The sequence below is a fragment of the Seriola aureovittata genome, chromosome 1, assembly GCF_021018895.1.
Source record: "Seriola aureovittata isolate HTS-2021-v1 ecotype China chromosome 1, ASM2101889v1, whole genome shotgun sequence".
NCBI classification, from domain to species: Eukaryota; Metazoa; Chordata; class Actinopteri; order Carangiformes; family Carangidae; genus Seriola; species Seriola aureovittata.
Window position 1 is genome coordinate 3,067,448 of NC_079364.1, and position 8,723 is coordinate 3,076,170.

The window sequence follows — 8,723 nt, forward strand, 5'->3', positions numbered from 1 at the left end:
TTTGTTGTATCCATGTAGCTAGGCAACATCCCTCACATTTCTCAGAATAAGCTTTTTGACATGCTCCGCAGAACTCGCCGAGACCTGTTGCATCTGGATTAAGTGGTTAGCCGGATACAGCAATAACTGCAACACTTGTAAAAGCGAGAAAGCAGGAAGACAAAAAGCACAATGAGTTCCACAGAGGAATGAAAAAGGATGAAAAAGTTTGGTTGTTTACTTTTTCCCTGTGCTCAACACTGGTTTAAAAGAAGTATGTTCATTATGCAAAGTACTGTCTCTATTTCTGATGGGCTGACACCACAACCGGCCATCTACTATGATTAATGAGAATTGTATTCCGCTCCCACACTCCATTGCAGCTTGCACTAGAAAACATGACATAGTTTGATGTTTAAAAGGATACTATTTTATTTATATATCACTTTCAAGGAAGGAGGAACTTGCAGGCCGTATGTTATAGAATTACAGCTGCACCTCTGACTCATAAAGAGACGAGCAGTAAGCAGCCATGCATTGCTGAGCCAAGTAATCACTCAAATTTTAAAATCAATTCTGTAATGAAACCCGTGTGGAGATGCTGAGAAAAAGAGGCTGATATGGATGAATGAAGTCTGTTTATTCTTTATCAATAATAAGCAACTAATTGGCAGCAGAATTATGCATAAACGGGAGCTAAGCCACAGCTTCCTGAGCACAAACAGCAAATTATTGTTTAAAAACAGAGGCGAGTACTCTTAAGAAAGGCAGTCTACTAAATCCACTCAATATTCCAACTTTGATTAAGTAATGCCCTAGTTTAAAAATTTGAGTTATAACATCCTGAATTCATTTGGGCCAACTTGATGTACAGTTTAATGGCTGTGAAACCAATTTGTCTCGAGATGTATTCTGGCCATAAAAGAAGGGCTGCATTTCTGCAAAAAGAAAAATGTGGAGTATTTTCACCGCAGATTGTAGCAGAGGAGATTAAGATTAATAACGCGGCTAAGAAATAACCTTAGGGGAGGAAACTGGAGGCATTTCACAAGTAAATAATGACGCAAGAGGCATTTTCTCTTTGACAGGTAAGACGGGAGCTAAATCTAGAGGTTATTATTAACCATTAACAAAAGTCTCAGTCAAAAATCCATTTAAAAGAGTGTACCGGTAACACGGAGCCTTGAAAACTACTGAGATAGACCAAGCATTCAGCATTCAAAATGCCATCTTTTGATTCATTTGAGGGACATTTTGATCTATCAGATCATCACTTGTCATTTAATTTGTCTCAAATCCAGATACAATCTCTACAGATGATTTAATACATATTCATTCACACCAATCCACGAGCGTCTCCATCGGTGAGATAAGAAATCCAATTTGCATCTGTTCCTGCTAGATGCAAATCTGGGTCATAACACACTCCAGTGACGGCAGAGCAGGTAATGCACCTAAAAAACTGTTTGCCAACAACTGAGGAAGTCAAAAGAAGTGGAAGTGTTTAGCCACCTCAAGTTCCTGGATAACTAAACTAAACTAAAAGTAAGCTGACAACCAACTACTAACGACAACAGGCAGATGACTCACATGGATCAACAACAACGGAGGCAACAGTTTTGTTTAGAGATTCATTCAGTAATTGCACTGCCAGTCATTATTATGAGGGCATGGCCCCGCAAGCAGCTTCTTCCACACGCCACCTCCTGATGTAGTTACCAGTGTGGCAGGTAAAGACCGGGGAGACAGCGAACTTTAGAACTCACCTCAAACCACCTCAGACAGTAATTTATGTCTTGTTGTTCGTGGTTGCGTTTACACTGGGTTTTGACACGTTTATTTACATTTCTGAAATGTCTTTTTTTAAACACATGTTCAGAAACAAGCACAGTACGTCATCTTTAAGGAAAAGCGGAAGGTTTTCGACTTTTTCCTGCCATCACTTTCAATAACTGTCTGCGGTGGAACGCTTGAGACAGAAGTGGGTCATACAACTTAGTAAAACGATGGCAGGTAATTGGAAGTTCCTCTGAGCCGCAAAAGCCACCTTGGAAAAGTTTTTGTATAGCATCACCATAAAGAGTGGAATATATCGATTATACGTACCTTCAAGAGGAGACCACGTCTCTGACATCTCAAGATCTTTCTGTCTGAAACGACACAATGACCTTGGACATTTTTTTTTGTCGTTACAATTTCTAAAAGGCGGAGCGGAGTGGCACTTCATTACACTCACGAGGGCTCTGATGCATCCATAAGGAGACACATTTTACCCGATAGAGTAATTGGATGTGCAGCTAATGTAAATGGGGCACATGCTTGACAGTTGATAGCGGTTGACCTCCCTGTGCAGCAGTTACCTGCCTCCAGCTCCCTGCAGCTTATCAACATGCGTTACCTTTACAAGGAGTGAGTCAGAAACCAAAGATCTGGGAAATTTAATAGTACAAAAAGATGCCTCACAGCATTGAATATAGCGATAAACTGTACAGTCGTCACACAGACCCAGCTGGTTGTAGCCTGTACACCTACATATTTCAACAAACTGTACTGAACAAATTCACTTCTATTGTTTGTATTTATTTGTATTTTTGCAATGCTCAAAAGAAACAAACTCTTACAAAAGAAATACCTGAGATTTAGAAGATGCACTTCTTATTCATAAATCTATGCTTATTATTAGTTTTGTTTGCGAAACGCAAAGTTCTGCAGAATATTTCTACCTCATACAATATCAAAGATATGCAGGTAAAATTTCACATTGCATTTACCTCAGCAGTCTGGCTAGCAATACCACCTGATAACAACACATTACAAGGGGTTTTGCACATACAATCACCACGGCAACATTTCCACAGATAGGAGTTGCTACAGCTTTCACCACTGTTCATGCGCGGAGCAGCCATCTTGGCGTTTCAGTTCAAGTTTCCAACTGGGAACTCAGAAATTCCCACTTCCTAGTTGAAAAGGAACACGCTGGTCTTCACATTAGAACTCCGACTATGGCTCCACGTGCAGTTGTTTGTAATCAATCAACACACTTAATTATATTCTCCACTTAAATTAGTTTTTCCTTATTCTCATCTAAGTACCTTATGTGCTTAAAATGCAGTTTATATTTTATTATAGCAGATAATGTCATTTGGGACTCTGCCATCAGCCTATGAAGGAGGTATAATAGCTCTGGCTTCCCTCCAATTTCAGCTAAATGTTCTTCCTTTAACATAGAGGTGAAAACACTCTTCTTTGTTGGTGGAGGAAACAAAAGCTTTGCCTAAACTGCTGTAACCGCGTCAAATTATTCATTTTCAGGAAGACTGAATATTTTAAAAGTTTTTTTTTTTTTTTTAAAGGCTTTTTAAAGAATTCCCCACGCACAAATCCACTGGAAGTAAGAAAACAGCAAATTACCAGACAGAAGCAGAGTGTGTGTGTGTGTGTGTGTGTGTGTGTGTGTGTGGAGGTTCAGGCCGTGCGAGGACTAATCTGTTATGACGTGGGGACGGCCGTCTCCTTTCACACCTCTCTCTGGTTTAAGCCTAATATTTTGTCACAGGACTGACATGTGATGATGCACCACCATTATTAATAATTAACATTCGACTACAGTACAATGGCGGCCTCATAACTGTGTCTGACATTTCTGTAGTGCACTGATATTTTACAGTTTGAGATTGAGTCAGAGGATGCTCAATGAGACTGAACTGATGATGTGTTGTTATCTATTTAACAATGTGTTTACAGTGATAGTCACTTTTTCTTTATCAAATAGTGACAGTAATGGCAAATCGTAAAGGCACAACGGCAAAACCTGCCTTCTTTTTAACATTTTTAACACGATACATTTTAGCTCATGGGTAAAACACAATATCTCATTGTGATCACTTTGACACGAGCTTGTTCGAGTGGCTTTTCATAGACATTTTGTTCTCAGTTTAAGATTCTGGTTGTGTGTTTTAGGAGTAGACAGTTAAATGTTTTGGTCTTTCGTAATTGCACATAATGGCACCAGTAATTACAGTGCATTTTGCATAGTTGCGGTAATTATTCCTCTTGTTCATACAGTACAGCGCATTCAGAAAGTATTCTTCATTTTTTTTCACATTTTCAGTTGCAGCCTTATGCCAAATCATTTACATTCATTTTTTCACTCATCAGTCTACTCTCAGGATCACAGGACGAGAGCAAAAAACTGAATTTTAGAAGTTTTTACACCAGAAGTTTTGAGCAAAGGACTCTTCCTACAGTTAGAGCCTTGGTAAGAGAGGTGCCAAAGAACCTGATGGTCACTCTGTCTGAGCTGCAGAGAGCCAGTGTGGAGATGGGAGAAACTTACAGAAGGACAAGCGTCACCCCCAGCACTCAATCAATCTGTATTTTATGGCAGAGTGGCCAGACTGAAGCCTCTCCTCCTCAGTGACAAGCGCATGAACGGAGTTTGCAAAAAAAATCAATTCAAAAAATTGAGACTGAGAAACAAGATTCTCTGGTCTGATGAAACTAAGATTGAACTGTTTGGCCTCAAATGTGAGCGTCATGTCTGGAGGAAACCAGGCACCGCTCATCACCTGCCTGATACCATCCCAACACTGAAGCGTGCTGGTGGCAGCATCAGGCTGTACTTCAGCAGCAGGGACAGGGGGACTGGTCAGGGCTGAGGCCAAAACTGAATGGAGAAAGTACAGAGATATCCTTAACGAAGAACTGGTCCAGAGCGCTCGGGACCTCACACTGGATCAAAGGTTCACCTCTCAACAGAAAACCCAGACAACATCTGTCCCATCCAACCTGACAGAGCTCGAGAGGATCTGCAGAGAAGAATGGCAGGAAATCCCCAAATCCAGGTGTGCATGCACAAAATGAATTTTTAATAAGTGACCAATCAGGAGGAATGATTACAGCAAGCAAAATCTGTTTCAATATTTATACACAAAGCTGCCTTGAAAAATTGTGAACCTGTCCAATAAAAATCTGAATCTGTATTCCCTGACAGAGCAGAGCACTACTGCTAAAATTTCATGACTGTGCAATGCACACACAGCTTCAATTTATTCTTATCCTAGCATTTAGCGATGAGTGCGGTTCTTCAAAACACAATCCAGTATTTTTTTTTTTTTCTTTGCTTTGTAATTCCCTCCTGCATGAAACCTTCAGAGAATATTTTCAGCTAATTCTGCAGCGAGACGAGCGGGACTGAGACTGACAGCTTCTGTCTATGCGGCCATACTCCCAGAATGACAGTGATGGAATTCATTAATCATTAGCAGCCTGCAGGCATCTGACCCACACCCAATATGCCTGCTGTGAAGCCTGTTAAACTGAGCCAGTCAGCTCGCGCCTTAACACATGGATACCGAGATTATTGGGTTATACAAATATAGATCTGCCAAAAGGAATAAAATGGTGTTATTGGGTTTTCAGGTTTGCTCATCTCCGACACTTCTCTTTCTTTCTGTCAGACCCACCTATGCTGTTTCCATGTGCCATCCTTCACTTCCCCTTGGCATATGGTAATATGCAGCACAGTTCGTAATGTCACTGGCCAATTTCAGAGCGGCAGAGCGGGGTCCAAGAGGGAGCAAAGGATTTAAAATGGAACTAACTTGCCCTCGAGCAGGCCTTATAATTGAGAATGATAAGAAATGATAAAGCTTACACATAAAAGTGAAAAATAATGCATTTCAAATCAGTCATTTTTATACATGTGTGCAGATCCTCTGAATGGGGGGATTCTTTGTCTACATATCGATTGACTTTCTGCCGCGTCCCCTGTAAAGGAAACAATAAATGACCACAATGTATTCTGTTTTTCGTTGCCGTTGCCGCAGTACTTCGGCCATTGAAGAGAAGAGCTCAGAAAAGGTCCCTTGAGTTTTCAGAGTAACAGAACAGCATTTAAGATGGTAGTGAGGATTCCCGAGAGGCGTGCTGGATGGCGGTGGTTTGAGGATTGCAATGCTAGACTGGTGTTTAAAAGCAAGACAAAAAAACACTATTACACTACTGCAATACTTGTCTAATGACTATGATAGCACTGCAGAGGTATGATAGGGTCGCTGATCAATACCAGAGACTCAAGAGTTGCTTCCCTATGAATCTCAGGTGCAGTGGAAAATCTCTTCTGCTTTGGTGCACTGACAGTTCATCACGAACAAATGTATCCTGTATCTGGACTTGATCTGAGAGCCTGTCATTAATCATGAGCAGTATGAGTAGTTAATAAATGCAAATAAATATTTCACAATGTAAATATTTAAAAAGGTCACAATCCAGCTGGAGCAGATCTCTGCAGCCCGAGTCTGCGTTTAACCTCAGATACATTTATCGAGACTACAAATGCAACACGACAGACTGAGGCGAGATCATACATTTCTATACGGGAAGGATCAAGGCAGAGATATGAGCCCAAAAGAGTTCATGCTGTGAAGACACAATTTATCTAGACACAGACGTTGCTGGAAATGTTTTGATATTCATGCCGACACAATGCGCGAGTTTCAGTGCTGAGGCAAAAACAAAACAAAAATAAATACATTTCTTTGAGAGATATAAACGGGTTTTTCCATAAAACCCTGATTCAAAAAGAAAAAAGAAAAAAAGATGAGAACGCTGCCTTAAAATTAGGAACTATCTGATGATAACACAAGCAAACAACATTATGAATTTGACCAGACATTCAGCTTTTTCCAGCTTCCAGTAATTGACAGATTTTGATACTTGGCAATGCAGGTAGGAGCAAAAAAAAGTACTGACGTTCAATAGAGTATAGATAGATATAGATATAGCACATATACATTCAGCCCAGTCTCCTACAATTACATACATATACTGTACAACTAACCTGTCCTCCCAATTACATTTATTTTAGTTAAACGTAAATAATTCTCTAGCCTTAAACAAGCGCTGAACGTTGTATTGAGATGTTCAGTATCAACTAGGGATGTCACGATACCAGACATTTAGTAGTCGGTACCAATACCGAAGGAATTCCACGATTCTCTGCACCCAATTTGATACGACAGACTGTAATAAAAACTAAAAAACTGAGAATGCTGCACACACAGTCTACTAACACACACACACATACATGCACACACCTCAATATAGTCCATACATTGAGTGCAAGCAGTGGTTTAAATTGACTCGCAAGGTGACAGACCAAAGGTGTGGAAATATTCATTCAAAAAGTCAATGTTATGTATTGAGAGACTGAACAGTGACCACCGGAGCATGCTAATGTTGTGAGCATGCAGCTCACATTGTGAGCTGTTGCTATGGTAGCTTAAGCCTTTGTGACCATGTTACAACAACAAACAGCAGCTGCAGCAATTCATGATAAAAAAATGACGGTAACATTTCAGGACACGAACGTTAATGAAAAGAAAAACATCACAACACTTATTCTTCTAAATGTAGCAAGTAAACAGCCGTACTACATTATGGGTTTATGGGTTATCTGAATTTATTTTTTTTGGGAGCCCTCGCCTAGTGGTCATTAGAGGAACGGCACGCCTGCTGTGCCGTTCGATGCCACGTTTCTTCAGACTCAGGTATGATGGTGTTTGCCCCCCTGGAGTAACACATGACATGTTAAAAATCTACATGTCACTGAAGCCTGTTTAAATGGCGCTTCATCCTTCTCGTACAGGGTTTCACATTAGTAAGCACATGTTAGACTAAATTCTGTCTGATTTTTTACACACTTCATGTCAGGCTGCAGTCAGTGTTTTTCAAGGTTGAGGTTAAGTGCTCTGTTTTTCAAACATCTCTCCATTAAACCAGAAAAACTCACGTTGAGACACAAAGCAAAAACCATCACCACACGCCGCTACATCCACAAGAAAATTCAGTTTGCATTGCCAGGTACTTGCCATGGGTCAAGGCTTGTGGTAAGATAGGATGCATCAAGACTCGAACTATTCCCACCCCACCCCGCCCCTCCCGGATTTCCTCCAGATGTGTCAGAGTTCAAGAACAGATGGTTTTGAATATGGAATCACCTTGACACAACAGCATCAACTGATCTTTCTCTAAATGAAACAACCTCTGCGACAGACCACTACACGCTGTTAACAATAATTAAATAAAAAATCCTGCTTCTAAATAGGGCACGGCGGCATTGGAAAGTTATTTGCAACCTCTGACTATAAATCCCTTGGTATTTTATTAAGGGTTTGGCATGAGGCAGTAGGCTAATTAACCAAATTCATTGAATTAATGGTCTATCCCTAACCTCCAGATTTTTAGATGGTGCCTGGCTGCTTTAGAAAGCTGTATCTGCCAGCAAGAAATACCGCTGAGAGCAAAGGCTCAACATGATAAATCTGCTCTCATGCTTCCAAATTTTCACTTGCAGACAATGTATGCAAGGGGGTTTATTCAGCACTATTACCATTATAACTTCAACAAGACTCCGCGGTATAGAAATTAATAATGAGTGACAGAACTCAGGTTCATATCTCAGTGTCTGTTTTCATGGAAATAGACGGTGTGTGTCTGGTTAGAACCCAGGGTACAAGATGAAAGAGTGCTCCTCTCCAAACACTTTTCTCTTAATACAAAGATGCGCATGATCAGCAGACTCGACTGTTGTTTGGCGAAGATATAACGTCCTGAAAGCCTTCATGAAAGATAGCCAGCTTTGTAATCTCAGCAGAGTTTTTCCTCAAGGCATCTGCCCTCATATGCCCTCACAATACTTTCCCAATCATGTATGGTCCCTTTACAATCAGCCCCGACAATAC